General features: G+C 44.1%; 1 non-coding gene across 1 annotated transcript; it reads right to left on the bottom strand.

The window, feature by feature from the left end:
• Positions 1-3,585: 3,585 nt before the first annotated feature.
• On the bottom strand, positions 3,586-3,660 carry Trnat-cgu. The gene has a single exon. It is a non-coding gene; the product is annotated as a tRNA-Thr (tRNA).
• Positions 3,661-18,089: the final 14,429 nt, after the last annotated feature.

The following is an 18,089-nucleotide window of genomic DNA, read 5'->3' as shown; positions in this document are numbered from 1 at the left end:
GACTTCCAAAGAGGAATGCAACTTCAAAAACGTTAAAAACATATGTTTTGACAGAGCATAGAGAAATGGTTTGATTGTGAAACTGTTGCATTCATTTGTTGCAGCTTATGTGAGAACCTATTATGTATTCATCATTTCCTTGGAGTGATTACATTCACATCCAAACAAACATCTTTGTCAGGCAGGGAGGCGTATCTCGCTCACTTACCAGTTGTAGAAATTAGGTGCATCGATAAGAGATTCCTATCATATGCACACATACTCTCACTAATGTCTTGTATAACACACTAGACGTACTTTCTGGTGGAGAATTCGGCTGACTTGTCACCTTGTCATCAAGCATTTGCAGTTCCCATTTGAAAATCACTTCCTTTTGGCTGCTAATAGACTAGCTGCGCAGAATCAACTATCATTGTAGGCCCCTGCTTTACACCTCGCTGTTGCAAATGGATGTCACACCATGACACAGACACAAATTTGAATAAAGTGAACAGTGAAAAACAAAAAAGTTGGCATGAGGAAGGTTTGAACACAGCTCGCTCACTTGGCAGTCCAACATCGTAACTACTTAATGACGACGCTATTTCTCTTCACTGGTGCTCTATATTTTACTTCTTGTACTTGGACCGTTCAGTGTTTCTATTCTTCTTTTTTCTCACAGTCAAGTACACTTTCTTCCTGTTTTCATGCTTCATCTGTGTTTAGTTTTTGATCAGCTGTCCACTGGCCCCTCTTACCACTATATCTGAGCGGATGCGATTGGGAGTTTCCCTTGTAAGTAAGTCTTCAGCCTCATTTACAGCAATACCTATAGGCTGAATTTTCTTATTAATAAACTGTGCTATTGCTCCAAAACACAATAGTTTTATTGACAAAATTTCATCTTAGCTCAGCCAAAACTTATTTAAAGTCAGTAAAACACTGTAGTGACCCCCAAGTTAGAGTATTAACTTTACCTTCTAGTAAAAAACGTTTGTAATCTTCTGTTATCATACAGTGGAGACTATAGGACACTTAACCATACATCGACATATTAAATCAAAATTGTAACAAACTGCCCTTATAGTCACAATGTTACAGCAAAATTGTAACAAATTGTCCCAAACATGATGATGTTACAATGATGGTCAGTTTACAGGATGATCATCATCATCTCCTGTGGGCAATGATGGTTAATTTATAAGGTGACCACAACCAGTCATGCAGCAGGAGCCAGCTGAGACACAAGCAGCAACAGGGAAGTAACCGAAATGGTGACTTTTACGAGTTACTAACCAGGAGCGAATTTTATAATATCATTTGTGTGCTTTAATAGTTCAGTTTCTTGAGTTTATGCATGTTAATTTAATATCTAATAGCCACAGTTCTCGCGTTTTCGTTTGCATCGGAAAGTAAACCGATTTTGTGACATATTACAACTTCCTAAACAGAGGCGAATTATTTAGTTTCAAATGAGTGCTTCAGTAGTTAGATTTTTGAATCTCTGCGTATTACTCTAATTTGCTAGACACAGTTCCTGCGTTTTCATCAGGGTCTACAATAGAGTTGCGCTGATAGTGCGTTTATCTACATAGTTTAAGATTTTCACGGTCTTTAGTATGGACAGGGACTGCGATTGTGTATGGATGCAAGCTGAGTTGGTGACACTTCGCTCTCAATTTCAGGCTGTGATGGCTTCGGTTACAGAGCTTTAGGCTGCAGTGGACAGGCACCACTGTTGTGGTCCAACTATGGGGATCCAACGGACGTCTAGCACATCTGAGTCCTCCGATCTGTCCTTACCTGTGGCCAGCCCAGTTACTGCTTGCACTGAGGTTGACCCCTCACCTGTGGTCGAGTGGAAGGTCGCCCTGGGGCGTAGCAGGCGGCGAAAGACTTCCCAGCGGCTGCAAGTAAGGCTTTCCTGGTTTGTCTGACAAACAGGTTCCATATGCTGTCTTTGGCTGACACTGTCACTGAGCCAGATGCTGTCGCATGTCTGTTTCAGAGGAAACCTCTCAGCCTGCAAGATCCGTACAATCACAGAGGGTAAGATTATTGATAGTTGGGAGCTCCAACGTTAGGCGCGTTATGGGGCCCCTTAGGGACATGGCTGTCCAGAAGAGAAAGAAAACCAATGTGCACTCCATGTGCATACAGGATGGAGTCGTTCCAGATGTGGAATGGGTCCTCCCAGATGCCACGAAGAGCACAGGGTGTAGCCAACTGCAGGTGGGTGGTCACATCGGTATCAATGGTGTGTGTCACTTTGGACTGGAAGAGTCTCTCTTTGGGGCCGAGCAGCTAACAAAAGTGGTAAAGGCTGCCAGTCTGGCTTGCAAGATGAAAGCAGAGCTGACCATTTGCAGCATTGTCGACAGGACCCACTGTGGACCTGTGGTACAGATCAGAATGGAGGGTCTGAGTCAGAGGCTCAGACGGTTCTGTGAACATGTAGGCTGCAGATTTCTCGACTTGCGCCAAAGTGTGGTTGGGTTTAGGGGTCCGCTGAATATGTCAGCGTCCACTATATGCAGAAGACGGCAACACTGGTAGCAGGGACTGTTTGACGTGAACTGGGCGATTTTTTAGGTTAGAGGGTCTAGGGAAAACACAAGAAGGGCTTCACTCACAAAGGGTGCAGGCCAAACACAGGAAGAACGTAGATATAGGAATCATCGGTATAATAGTTGTAAATTGTCGTTGCTGTGTTGGGAAAGTACCAGAGCTCCAGGCGCTAATAGAAAGCACTGATGCTCAAATCATTATAGGCACTGAAAGCTGGCTAATGCCAGAGATAAGCTCAGCTTAAATTTTTGCGAAGAACCTAACGGTGTTCCGAAATGATAGGCTAAAAACGGTTGACTGGGGCATGTTTGTTGCTGTTAAAAGTAGCTTATCTTTTCACGAAATTGAAATAGATAGTTCCTGTGAGTTAGTATGGCAGAGGTCGCTGTTGGCAACTGGAATGAAATAATAACTGGATCCTTTTACCGACCTCCCAATTCAGATGATACAGTTGCTGAAGGTTCAAAGAAAACTTGAGTTTGACTTCAAACACATACCTGACTCATACGATTATAGTTGGTGGTGACTTTAATTTGCCCTCAATATGTTGACGAAAATTCATGTTTAATTCCAGAGGTACACATAAAACATCATTCGAAATTGTGCTAAACGCATTCTCTGAAAATTATTTCGAGCAGTTAGTTAAGGAGCCCACGCAAATAGTAAACGGTTGTGAAAACACACTTGACCTCTTAGCAACAAATAATCCTGAGTTAATAATGAGCACCAAAACGGATACAGAGATTAGTGAACACAGGGTTGTCGTAGCGAGACTGAATATTGTACCCCCAAATAGACGAAAAATATACCTATTCAAAAAAGCAGATAAAAATTCACTTGACGCCTTCCTGAGAGACAATCTCCATTCCTTCCAAATTAATAATATAAGTGTAGACCATATGTGGCATGAATTCAAAGAAATAGTATTGGCAGCAATTGAGAGATTTATACCATATAAATTAACTAACGACGGAGCTGGTCCTCCTTGTTTCACGAAACTGGTCAGAACATTGAAACTTCCTGGCAGATTAAAACTGTGTGCCCGACCGAGACTCGAACTCGGGACCTTTGCCTTACGCGGGCAAGTGCTCTACCAACTGAGCTACCGAAGCACGACTCACGGCCGGTACTCACAGCTTTACTTCTGCCAGTACCTCGTCTCCTACCTTCCAAACTTTACAGAAGCTCTCCTGCGAACCTGGTCAGAACATTGTTGCAGAAGCAATGAAACAAACATGCCAAATTTAAACAGACGCTAAATCCCCAAGATTGTCAATCTTTTACAGAAGCTCGAAATTTAGCACGGACTTCAATGCGAGATGCTTCTAACAGTTTCCATAACGAAACTTTGTCTCAAAACCTGGCAGAAAATCCAAAGAGATTCTGGTCGTATGTGAAGTATGTTAGCGGCAAGACACAATCAATGCCTTCTCTGCGCAATAGCAATGGAGATACTATCGAAGACAGTGCTGCCACAGCAGGGTTACTAAACACAGCCTTCCGAAATGCCTTCACAAAAACAGACGAAGTAAATATTCCAGAATTCGAATCAAGAACAGCTTCGAACATGAGTAACCTAGAAGTAAATATCCTCAGAGTACCGAAGCAACTTAAATCACTCAACAAAGGCAAGTCTTCTGGTCTGGGCTGTTTACCAGTTAGGTTCCTTTCTGAGTATGCTGATGCATTAGCTCCATACTTAACAATCATATTCAATTGTTTGCTTGACACATGATCTGTACCCAAAGACTGGAAAGTGGCATAGGTCAAACCAATATTCTCGAAAGGTAATAGGAGTAATTCACTTAATTACAGGCCCATATCATTAACGTCGATATGCAGTAGGATTCTGGAACATATATTGTGTTCGAACATTATGAATTACCTTGAAGAAAACGGTCTATTGAACATACAGCCAGCATGAGTTTATAAAACAACGTTCTTGTGAAGCACAACTTACTCTTTATTTGCATGAAGTGTTGAGTGCTGTTGACAAGGGATTTCAGATTGGTTCCGCATTTCTGGATTTCTGGAAGTCTTTCCACACTGTACCACACAAGCAGCTTGTAGCGAAATTGCGTGCTTATGGAATATCGTTATGTGACTGGACTAGTGACTTCCTGGCAGAGAGGTCACAGTTCCTACATAGGGAGAAACGATCACCACAATAAAATAAGGGAAAAGAGAGCTCATACGGAAAGATGTCGGTGGTCGTTCTTTCCACGCACTATACGAGAGTGAAATAATAGAGAATAGTGAAGGTTGTTTGATGAATAATCTGCCAGGCACTTAAATGTGATTTGCAGAGTATCCACGTAGATTTACATCTACATCAACATCTACATCTACATTTATACTCCGCAAGCCGCCCAACGGTGTGTGGCGGAGGGCACTTTACGTGCCACTGTCATTACCTCCCTTTCCTGTTCCAGGCGCGTATGGTTCGCGGGAAGAACGACTGTCTGAAAGCCTCCGTGCGCGCTCTAATCTCTCTAATTTTACATTCGTGATCTCCTCGGGAGGTATAAGTAGGGGGAAGCAATATATTCGATACCTCATCCAGAAACGCACCCTCTCGAAACCTGGCGAGCAAGCTACACCGCGATGCAGAGCGCCTCTCTTGCAGAGTCTGCCACTTGAGTTTATTAAACATCTCCGTAACACTATCACGGTTACCAAATAACCCTGTGACGAAACGCGCCGCTCTTCTTTGGATCTTCTCTATCTCCTCCGTCAGACCGATCTGGTACGGATCCCACACTGATGAGCAATACTCAAGTATAGGTCGAATGAGTGTTTTGTAAGCCACCTCCTTTGTTGATGGACTACATTTTCTAAGCACTCTCCCAATGAATCTCAACCTGGTACCCGCCTTACCAACAATTAATTTTATATGATCATTCCACTTCAAATCGTTCCGCACGCATACTCCCAGATATTTTACAGAAGTAACTGCTACCAGTGTTTGTTCCGCTATCATATAATCATACAATAAAGGATCCTTCTTTCTATGTATTCGCAATACATTACATTTGTCTATGTTAAGGGTCAGTTGCCACTCCCTGCACCAAGTGCCTATCCGCTGCAGATCTTCCTGCATTTCGCTACAATTTTCTAATGCTGCAACTTCTCTGTATACTACAGCATCATCCGCGAAAAGCCGCATGGAACTTCCGACACTATCTACTAGGTCATTTATATATATTGTGAAAAGCAATGGTCCCATAACACTCCCATGTGGCACGCCAGAGGTTACTTTAACGTCTGTAGACGTCTCTCCATTGATAACAACATGCTGTGTTCTGTTTGCTAAAAACTCTTCAATCCAGCCACACAGCTGGTCTGATATTCCGTAGGCTCTTACTTTTTTTATCAGGCGACAGTGCGGAACTGTATCGAACGCCTTCCGGTAGTCAAGAAAAATAGCATCTACCTGGGAGCCTGTATCTAATATTTTCTGGGTCTCATGAACAAATAAAGCGAGTTGGGTCTCACACGATCGCTGTTTCCGGAATCCATGTTGATTCCTACATAGTAGATTCTGGGTTTCCAAAAACGACATGATACTCGAGCAAAAAACATGTTCTAAAATTCTACAACAGATCGACGTCAGAGATATAGGTCTATAGTTTTGCGCATCTGCTCGACGACCCTTCTTGAAGACTGGGACTATCTGTGCTCTTTTCCAATCATTTGGAACCCTCCGTTCCTCTAGAGACTTGCGGTACACGGCTGTTAGAAGGAGGGCAAGTTCTTTCGCGTACCCTGTGTAGAATCGAATTGGTATCCCGTCAGGTCCAGTGGACTTTCCTCTATTGAGTGATTCCAGTTGCTTTTCTGTTCCTTGGACACTTATTTCGATGTCAGCCATTTTTTCGTTTGTGCGAGGATTTAGAGAAGGAACTGCAGTGCGGTCTTCCTCTGTGAAACAGCTTTGGAAAAAGGTGTTTAGTATTTCAGCTTTACGCGTGTCATCCTCTGTTTCAATGCCATCATCATCCCGTAGTGTCTGGATATGCTGTTTCGAGCCACTTACTGATTTAACGTAAGACCAGAACTTCCTAGGATTTTCTGTCAAGTCGGTACATAGAATTTTACTTTCGAATTCACTGAACGCTTCACGCATAGCCCTCCTTACGCTAACTTTGACATCGTTTAGCTTCTGTTTGTCTGAGAGGTTTTGGCTGCGTTTAAACTTGGAGTGGAGCTCTCTTTGCTTTCGCAGTAGTTTCCTAACTTTGTTGTTGTACCACGGTGAGTTTTTCCCGTCCCTCACAGTTTTACTCGGCACGTACCTGTCTAAAACGCATTTTACGATTGCCTTGAACTTTTTCCATAAACACTCAACATTGTCAGTGTCGGAACAGAAATTTTCGTTTTGATCTGTTAGGTAGTCTGAAATCTGCCTTCTATTACTCTTGCTAAACAGATAAACCTTCCTCCCTTTTTTTATATTCCTATTAACTTCCATATTCAGGGATGCTGCAACGGCCTTATGATCACTGATTCCCTGTTCTGTACATACAGAGTCGAATAGTTCGGGTCTGTTTGTTATCAGTAGGTCCAAGATGTTATTTCCACGAGTCGGTTCTCTGTTTAATTGCTCGAGGTAATTTTCGGATAGTGCACCCAGTATAATGTCACTCGATGCTCTGTCCCTACCACCCGTCCTAAACATCTGAGTGTCCCAGTCTATATCTGGTAAATTGAAATCTCCACCTAAGACTGTAACATGCTGAGAAAATTTATGTGAAATGTATTCCAAATTTTCTCTCAGTTGTTCTGCCACTAATGCTGCTGAGTCGGGAGGTCGGTAAAAGGAGCCAATTATTAACCTAGTTCTGTTCTTGAGTGTAACCTCCACCCATAATAATTCACAGGAACTATCCACTTGTACTTCACTACAGGATAAACTACTACTAACAGCGACAAACACTCCACCACCGGTTGCATGCAATCTATCCTTTCTAAACACCGTCTGTACCTTTGTAAAAATTTCGGCAGAATTTATCTCTGGCTTAAGCCAGCTTTCTGTGCCTATAACGATTTTAGCTTCGGTGCTTTCTATCAGCGCTTGAAGTTCTGGTACTTTACCAACACAGCTTCGACAGTTGACAATTACAATACTGATTGCTGCTTGGTCCCCGCATGTCCTGACTTTGCCCCGCACCCGTTGAGGCTGTTGCCCTTTCTGTACTTGCCCAAGGCCATCTAACCTAAAAAACCGCCCAGCCCACGCCACACAACCCCTGCTACCCGTGTAGCTGCTTGTTGCGTGTAGTGGACTCCTGACCTATCCCGCAGAACCCGAAACCCCACCACCCTATGGCGCAAGTCGAGGAATCTGCAGCCCACACGGTCGCAGAACCGTCTCAGCCTCTGATTCAGACCCTCCACTCGGCTCTGTACCAAAGGTCCGCAGTCAGTCCTGTCGACGATGCTGCAGATGGTGAGCTCTGCTTTCATCCCGCTAGCGAGACTGGCAGTCTTCACCAAATCAGATAGCCGCCGGAAGCCAGAGAGGATTTCCTCCGATCCATAGCGACACACATCATTGGTGCCGACATGAGCGACCACCTGCAGATGGGTGCATCCTGTACCCTTCATTGCATCCGGAAGGACCCTTTCCACATCTGGAATGACTCCCCCCGGTATGCACACGGAGTGCACATTGGTTTTCTTCCCCTCTCTTGCTGCCATTTCCCTAAGGGGCCCCATTACACGCCTGACGTTGGAGCTCCCAACTACCAGTAAGCCCACCCTCTGCGACTGCCCGGATCTTGCAGACTGAGGGGCAACCTCTGGAACAGGACAAGCAGCCATGTCAGGCTGAAGATCAGTATCAGCCTGAGACAGAGCCTGAAACCGGTTCGTCAGACAAACTGGAGAGGCTTTCCGTTCAGCCCTCCGGAATGTCTTTCGCCCCCTGCCACACCTTGAGACGACCTCCCACTCTACCACAGGTGAGGGATCAGCCTCAATGCGGGCAGTATCCCGGGCAACCACAGTCGTAGTCCGATCAGGGGACGCGTGGGACGAGCTGGCCGTCCCCGACAAACCCCCATCCGGACCCCCACAGTGATGCCCATTGGCAACAGCCTCAAGCTGTGTGACCGAAGCCAACACTGCCTGAAGCTGGGAGCGAAGGGATGCCAACTCAGCCTGCATCCGAACACAGCAGTTGCAGTCCCTATCCATGCTAAAAACTGTTTTGCAAAGAACGTCTGAACTAATCTACAGAGAGCGCAAACAAATCAACAAAATTTAAACGGTTATTAAAATACAAGATTGCCTAGTAAATGCAGTAATGCTGCTACTTGCGCACTGCTGACACTGCTCGGCGGCGGAAGGAGACTACGCGAATTTACACTATTCAGGTACTAAAACGCGATGCTACACTCTCAAATACTATAATACGCCCGAAATTTATGAATTAAACAATGCAAGTACCAAAAACACGCAAAGAAATTAAGAATTAAACTATGTAACAAATGAGTGAGCTAGGAGTATACGACTTGCTGCTCAGCTGCTTATCCAACGGCGGCAGATGTAGATACCCCTGAAGGACTGAGATGGCGTGGAGTTTTACAGTTATTTATTGAACTTTCTTTACAATTTCTCCCTTGTCGTCGCTGCCCAGCCCTGCGGATCCGTCCGCCTGTCTGCTGCTGCGTAGATTCTCTGACAATGCGCGCAACGCGCGCCGCTGATTGCACTCGGGAGCCTCAGGCCACCAGTGCTCCGCTGAAGCCAGGATGCCCTGTGGTTGAGATGAAGTCGTCGCTGCTCGGCGCCCCAGTACGGGCCCGCCCACGGAGCCGCATCGCCGTGAGGTCAGCTGCCGACGCCTGCTGCACCGGCGGCTGGGAAGTCATCAGTCGCGATGTCTGCGAGGTCCTGTAATGGACGGACCACGCGCCGTGGGGCCGGGTTGCCGTGAAGTCCGGGCGTCAGTCCTCGGCTGCGCCTGTGACCAAGACTGCGATGTGGCTGGTCCTGCTGGAAGTTCTCACTGTAGTTAGTCAGCCATGGTGTCGACCGAACTCAGGCCAACCTCCACAGCTGAAGTTGACATCTGGCAGCGAACGGATGACTCCTGCAAGCTGTAACAGACTTCTGGATTCGTCACCTACAAAGATTGAACATTCGGACACAGACCACGTCCGTCCTCAGATCCGAACTGCTTCCTAATGGATACTGTCTGTTGCTGCCTGCGCTCCATTATTTATATCCAGCAGGAGGACGTTTTATACCCTTGGTGGTAGCTTTTTGTTATTACTCCCGCAGTATATTGCAGCGTAGCTTTGCGTGCTGGCCTCACTTCCCCTTTCTCAGCACTCTCCAGACTTCGCTCAGCGCTCAGTCTGTGGGCATCCTTGCATCAATCTGTTGGTAAATTGCTGCTGTCAGCCAGGCTATCTGTGCTAGCCTACTTTGCAGTGCCTCTGTCGCCGGTGTGCCTGTGTTTTGCCACTCTCCACTGCGTGAAGCTACACTTACTACATGTGACCGCAACACTGCCTCCTAAAAATTAAATTCGTCCCCAAATTTATCCTAGGCATTAACTCTAGCTCTATCCTATATTCTACTTCTTCCCTATATACATCCAGGTTGCCCTTACTCATGCCCTACTGGTAATCCATTCTACAGGAATCTCATGGGGCGGTCTTGCATTAACATGCTGAATATTCTGTTTTAATAAGACATATAACACACTGATAAACACAATCAACACAGTAATAGTACTGGTTGAAATACCAATGGTCACTACGCTATGTTTCCGCCTGGTATTGTACTCCTCCACATGCCTTAATAATTGCTGCATTGAAATTGGACCTTTCTCCAAATCTACTAGATTATCTATCGTTTGCAGTAGAGTAGCATCCAAGGTGTTGTTAATATATGTCAAATTTTCTCCTGGAGCGATGCTGAATGACGCATCTGGCCAGTACAACATCAGATGAGTATCTGTAACCTTGGTGACTCACGTGACTGTCGCTGGTAAGCTGAAACGATCCCCTACTATTTCACAATTTGTCCTGTTGATTAGCAATTCACTGTCCCGTAATTCCATCTCCGTGGTTGCTGTCCAACTCCCATTGTCATAACACTTGGCTGACATCCTCTCCGTAGCGAATACTGAATACAATCAATGCCTTCCAACTTGCTGAAAATGTGGCTTAGGCTTCACTATTATTCTCTGACACTCTGAAGCTTCTGCTTCTGCCCTAAATAACTGGATCTCACATGATCCCTTGCCCGTGAAAACAACCCGTGATGGACAAATGGAAACTGACTCCATTAGACATCTACTCAACTCTAAGCTCGACATGGTAGCATGAGCATCACCCCCTTCTTAGAAATTAATAAAACCTCCTGTGTCCTGAACTGTACGCCCTTCCCCATGTGCTCCCATTTGACCAGATAAGGATGCACTGTGTAACAGTGATACTGTCTCCCCACACTAGTTACTGGAAATCTAATCTCTACATACATCTTAACTAGATCCGTTGTTATCTTAATCCTAGACATATAATAAAAAAGTGACATACTAGTGTCCACAGCTCGTGGTCGTGCGGTAGTGTTCTCGCTTCCCACGCCAGGTTTCCCGGGTTCGATTCCCGGCGGGGTCAGGGATTTTCTCTGCCTCGTGATGACTGGGTGTTGTTCAAAAAAATGGCTCTGAGCACTATGGGACTCAACTGCTGAGGTCATTAGTCCCCTAGAACTTAGAACTAGTTAAACCTAACTAACCTAAGGACATCACAAACATCCATGCCCGAGGCAGGATTCGAACCTGCGACCGTAGCGGTCTTGCGGTTCCAGACTGCAGCGCCTTTAACCGCATGGCCACCGCGACCGGCGACTGGGTGTTGTGTGATGTCCTTAGGTTAGTTAGGTTTAAGTAGTTCTAAGTTCTAGGGGACTGATGACCATAGCTGTTAAGTCCCATAGTGCTCAGAGCCATTTGAACCATTTGACATACTAGCTTCAAATATTGGCACTACGTGCTCTACCCCTCTGGAAACTTTCCCTCTGCCTGCTTGAAACACGTATGTAACGCAGCAGCGATGGCGAGGCATTGTAGCATCTGTGACCAGAGAGTTTGCGCTTGACCGCACGAGTGTTGCGAGCGGTTCTCAGTCAGTCAAGTAGTCGTTGCGAGTCTGTAGCTCTGTCTGGTTGAGAGCAGTACTCTGTCAGTAGTCGTCGCGTGGAGTACGCTAATAGTCGTCATGCAGAGCGGTCGGTCAGTAGTAGCAGCCCAGTGCGGTGGTGTGATGTAGGCGGTCGGCAACACTGGTCAAGATGGTGAATAAGGTATACTGTTAATTAATATAATCATTAGATAATGAAAAATTTTATTTATTGTAATTATTCTCCAACAAGTCCCCCAATAATAATTTTTATTTCAAAAGCATTTTTTCAAAAATTTAATTTTTTTTTTATTGAACTAAAGATTTCGTTGCACTTCCCATTTCATTCCATTTCTTTTGAAGAAAAATTTCAATAGAATCACAAAAAAAGAGAATATTATTATTTGCAATGCAGTTCCTCCAAGCGGTGCGCAACAACAAGAGCAGAAATGTGACATCCATGTATTCTGAGGTAAGAGTTTAACTCTGATTGTTTTACACAGGGCCAAAGACCGATATTTCGGTTTAATTGTATTTTCTTGTCACTGAACGGACTTTAAATTTTGTGAAGAATTTATATTTGGGTCAGATTGCGTATTTCACATTTTTGTTGCCATTGTCAGTACATTTCATTGTGGGCAGGTTACGCTTAGCGCAATGTCCATTAGGATTCATAATTAAATATTGTCATGTTTCTTTCTTTCAAATCATTGTGGGGAGGTTACACTCGGCTCCCATTTGTATTAAGTATTGTCTTCCATTAATTCTTTAAATTACACGGGGAGGTTACACTTGGCGACACCCAGTCCAGGATCGAATTTCGTTGAGAGTCTTTTGAACAACAGTCAGATATCTGCTCTTATTTGCTTAGATATAATTAGGATTTGGCGCAACGCTTTTATTAACTTGTGACTTTCTTTCTACAGGTCAACGGCAATTTGTTGCTCTGTTGTATTTGTGTGTTGTTTTGCATTGTGCTTATTTGTTTTGTGAATAATTGTGACTACTGTTAAAATGCCGCGAAAGACTGTGAATAGTGTATCGCGAGGTATTACGAGCGAAATTACCGGCTCAAACGACTTTACCGATAGGACATGTGACATGCAATGTAATGATGACAATCCTGCGTCCACTAACAATCAATGCATTACAACCATTAATGATGACTTTTATCTTAATGATGAACAAACGAATTCAATTGTCTCTTCTGTTAATTTGACGACAATTGATGACGTGGGACGCTCCATTGTAATGAGCGCTACCCAGCTTAACACACCCGATTTGGAAAACTCAAGTAACGTACAGACAAATTTGTCTAGTGAAAATGAACAATGTACTGAAAGTAGGACGGATTTATTTAATTCCGAAATAATGTCTGACAGTGTACATTCGACTGACAAACTTTTTTCTAAATCTCAGAATGACCAAATGGTTACAGAAAGTGAAACAATTCCAGATCCACTATTGAACAGCACAGAGAATAGAAATGCTGACCTTGAGTCGAATCCAATTATGGCTTTGTTGCGACAAATGAGTAAACAACAGAATGAAAATTTCAAACAACTTAGGGAACAGTACAAACAGCGGAGGGAAATGATGAATAATTTTTTCAAACAACTTAATGGAGGTTTTGACAACCATTGCAGGCAGGTAGATGAGGGTGTCGACAGCCATTACAAACAACTTGGCGAAGCAGTTAATGTAAGTTTCAAACTCACAAACGAAAAACAAGACGACCTTAAAGAACGGAACAAACAAGTTAGTGAGCAGATTACAGCTGTTACCGTGCAATGTCAGGACAGTAAAGGACAATTACGTGTGGATACTAAGACTTGTGCTAATAACAGTAATGAAGAAGTTGGCACTGTTGCACAAGAATTAAGTAGCACACGTGTAGGCACAACAGAATCACATAAAGACGGGATTATTGCAGTCACCGAACAATGTTCAGCAAACGAAACACAGGTACACGAAATTAATGCAGTCACCAAACAATGCCGTAAAAACGCAGTACAGATACGCGACGAGTTTAATTTGAAGTCAGTGGAAGTTTCACACACTGCGAATACGGAAGTCAATTATAAAAGTGAACGACAGAATAACCAAAATGTCGAAAGTGTTACAGTAACAGAGTTGAAAACTGTTTCAGTCACCAATATGTCACAGAATCCGCCACGTTGCGAACATTTATCTGACTCACGCAACGCGTATAATGTGAGCAATTTACAGAGACTACGCGAATTAAAATCCGAAAAGCAACGCGACTTAAAATCTGAAAAGCTATGCAACTTGAAATCAGAAATCACACAGATAAACAGACTTTCACACAAACCTGAACGTATTATCAAACTAAGTGACGAGAACGTAGATTTCGAGCAATTTGCATTTGTAAGAAAATGTAAAGAATTTAACAATGACAGAACACAGGTACACACTTTGAGCTGTATACGACAATTTGTTTTTATGCTTTCACCGCTATTGCGTGTAATGCAGAAACTAGCTTTGAAACAGATGCGACAATTTATTTTTGTATTTACAACAGCATTGCCTATAATGAAGAAACTAGAATTAACTTGGATACAACTATTTGCTTTTGGATTTATACCGCAATTGCCTGTAACGCAAAAGCCAAAATTTATTTGCAGTGCGTAATTGACCTCAGGGGATTCATTACGCTTTAATGAATATGTGCCGTAGCGAGCATAGGGCCCCGAGCTGTAGTAGTGCTGTTTCATCTTTAGTTTTCTGCACTACTGCCTTCTCTTCTACTATCCTTTATATCTATCAAAACAGCTCTTTAACTATTGCTCTTTGTAGAATTAAGAAACGTATGTAATGAAAATCGGATATGACAAACTTTTACCGAATGTGACAACATTCTTTAGGCACTCCAGAATCACGAGAACTTTAATAACGGATAAAATCGTAATCATCAGTATGTGTAAAATTAACAGCAAACGCATTTTTTGGTAACAATAGACCTTTTCACCACAACAGCATGAAAGTAAGCCGCTTAGCATACCTAACCAACAATGCAGTCTACAAGGTCAACCAAACTTTAATGTTTCGCCGCGTGCACGTATAGTCCCAGCCCCAACAAATAGTAACGCATGGCAGCAAAGAAATAACCACGTACAGACAACACACTATTTCAACTCGTATCGCAATGCGCCGTATAGAAATTACTATCATGACAGACGTAAAAATAACGAGCACAATTTTCAGCGTACATTTAATAACAGTCGATCTTTTCAGCAGCAAGAACATCAGCAACAACGAATAATCATGAATGAAACAGACAATAGGTGTCATCTATAGCGTAACACGTCAGTAAGAAATAACAGAACAGTTCATATAGTCGAAATGCCACAACATCCTCCTAATAATAATAACACGTCAGACAGAATCTGACTAGATAATGCACAGATCGCATCTTCCAATAATACAAGCACTACTCTAGACACGCAAAATGTTGTTCACGAAAATGTAATTACTTTTGACGACATCAGAGACACTCTCTTGCAGGAAAGACCAGTTATTCAGAAAACCATTTCACGTCCTGTCATCGAAATTAATATTGGTTCATCGAAATTCTCAGCAGTAATTGATTCCGGATCACCTATATCAGTAATAAATGAGGAGACTTTTAATGAGTGCAACAAAGAGAATACCTATCCGACATTACCTTTAGGCAAAACAAAAGTGAAAGGAGCAGTATCGAGTAAAGGTGTAGACGTTAAATTACAGACGCATTTATCATTTTGTATTGGAGGTCATACTTTCCATTCTAATTTTTGGATTGTTCCTTTATTGACAACAGACATTATTTTAGGCACGAATTTTCTGGTACAACACGACGCAGTTATCGACTTTCAAAATTCTTATTTAATGTTAAAGGATGAAAATGTACAATTGGCTTTAGAATTTCAGCACTCTTTATCTGCGGAAGAACAAACAATTAACCGCACAGAGGTCATTTCCGCAACACGTGACATAGACTGTAATCCCACATTGTTCACGGATACGTACGTACACAACTACACTCCTGGAAATGGAAAAAAGAACACATTGACACCGGTGTGTCAGACCCACCATACTTGCTCCGGACACTGCGAGAGGGCTGTACAAGCAATGATCACACGCACGGCACAGTGGACACACCAGGAACCGCGGTGTTGGCCGTCGAATGGCGCTAGCTGCGCAGCATTTGTGCACCGCCGCCGTCAGTGTCAGCCAGTTTGCCGTGGCATACGGAGCTCCATCGCAGTCTTTAACACTGGTAGCATGCCGCGACAGCGTGGACGTGAACCGTATGTGCAGTTGACGGACTTTGAGCGAGGGCGTATAGTGGGCATGCGAGAGGCCGGGTGGACGTACCGCCGAATTGCTCAACACGTGGGGCGTGAGGTCTCCACAGTACATCGATGTTGTCGCCAGTGGTCGGCGGAAGGTGCACGTGCCCGTCGACCTGGGACCGGACCGCAGCGACGCACGGATGCACGCCAAGACCGTAGGATCCTACGCAGTGCCGTAGGGGACCGCACCGCCACTTCCCAGCAAATTAGGGACACTGTTGCTCCTGGGGTATCGGCGAGGACCATTCGCAACCGTCTCCATGAAGCTGGGCTACGGTCCCGCACACCGTTAGGCCGTCTTCCGCTCACGCCCCAACATCGTGCAGCCCGCCTCCAGTGGTGTCGCGACAGGCGTGAATGGAGGGACGAATGGAGACGTGTCGTCTTCAGCGATGAGAGTCGCTTCTGCCTTGGTGCCAATGATGGTCGTATGCGTGTTTGGCGCCGTACTGGTGAGCGCCACAATCAGGACTGCATACGACCGAGGCACACAGGGCCAACACCCGGCATCATGGTGTGGGGAGCGATCTCCTACACTGGCCGTACACCACTGGTGATCGTCGAGGGGACACTGAATAGTGCACGGTACATCCAAACCGTCATCGAACCCATCGTTCTACCATTCCTAGACCGGCAAGGGAACTTGCTGTTCCAACAGGACAATGCACGTCCGCATGTATCCCGTGCCACCCAACGTGCTCTAGAAGGTGTAAGTCAACTACCCTGGCCAGCAAGATCTCCGGATCTGTCCCCCATTGAGCATGTTTGGGACTGGATGAAGCGTCGTCTCACGCGGTCTCCACGTCCAGCACGAACGCTGGTCCAACTGAGGCGCCAAGTGGAAATGGCATGGCAAGCCGTTCCACAGGACTACATCCAGCATCTCTACGATCGTCTCCATGGGAGAATAGCAGCCTGCATTGCTGCGAAAGGTGGATATACACTGTACTAGTGCCGATATTGTGCATGCTCTGTTGCCTGTGTCTATGTGCCTGTGGTTCTGTCAGTGTGATCATGTGATGTATCTGACCCCAGGAATGTGTCAATAAAGTTTCCCCTTCCTGGGACAATGAATTCACGGTGTTCTTATTTCAATTTCCAGGAGTGTATAATACTCCAGACGAAGTGGACTACGACGTAATACAAGTGATTTCCGATCAAGTTAGACAAAGCAGTGCAACTACAGACGACGAACGAACGCAATTACATAAAATTCTTTTACAGCAAGCTCCAGTTTTTGACAACATTCCTGGTACTATGTCCGGCTTTATGTATGAATTTCAAGTCAAACCGCACGACACATTTAAAGCAAAGCATTATCCCATTCCGTATATTCACAGAGAACAAGTTAAAAAAGAATTGCAGGATATGCTCGATCAAGGAATTATTGAACCAGCAGTTAGTCCGTACATAAACCCGCTACATATTGTTAAGAAAAAAGATGGCTCACTTCGCCTTGTACTTGATTCACGTCACATTAATGACATTATTATTAATGAAACAGATCGACCACAGACATTAGAGGAACTTCTACAGAAATTTCATGGTACAGCTATTTATTCTACATTAGATTTGAAATCGGGATTTTGGCAAATTCAACTTCATCCAAATTGCAGAAAATATACAGCTTTTCTCTGTTTCGGCGACTGTTATCAATTTTGCAAATTACCGTTCGGCTTAACTATTTCTTCTGCAGCTTTTATTCGCGGTTTGAACACTATACTTCCGACAGAACTTAAGGACAGAATCACGACGTATGTAGACGACATTCTTATCGCAGAAGCTAACTGGTCTGAACACAATCTGATTCTTGAACAACTGTTACAAACTTTCCATGCACAAGGACTTACAGTTAACCTCAGTAAATCGCATTTTGGCAAAACTTCTATAAAATTTCTTGGACACGTGATTTCAGCAGAAGGCATTGCACCTGATCCGGAAAAACTTCAAGCTCTACATGATATTACTGTTCCGACGACAAAGAAGCAATTACGCAGTTTTTTGGGCTTAATTAACTTTTTTCGTAAATTTATTCATCACTCTGCTTTAG

This window comes from Schistocerca piceifrons, chromosome 1 (assembly GCF_021461385.2).
Source record: "Schistocerca piceifrons isolate TAMUIC-IGC-003096 chromosome 1, iqSchPice1.1, whole genome shotgun sequence".
Taxonomy (NCBI): domain Eukaryota; kingdom Metazoa; phylum Arthropoda; class Insecta; order Orthoptera; family Acrididae; genus Schistocerca; species Schistocerca piceifrons.
Note: the sequence above shows the minus strand (reverse complement) of the source record. Positions and strands in the feature narration are given on the sequence as shown.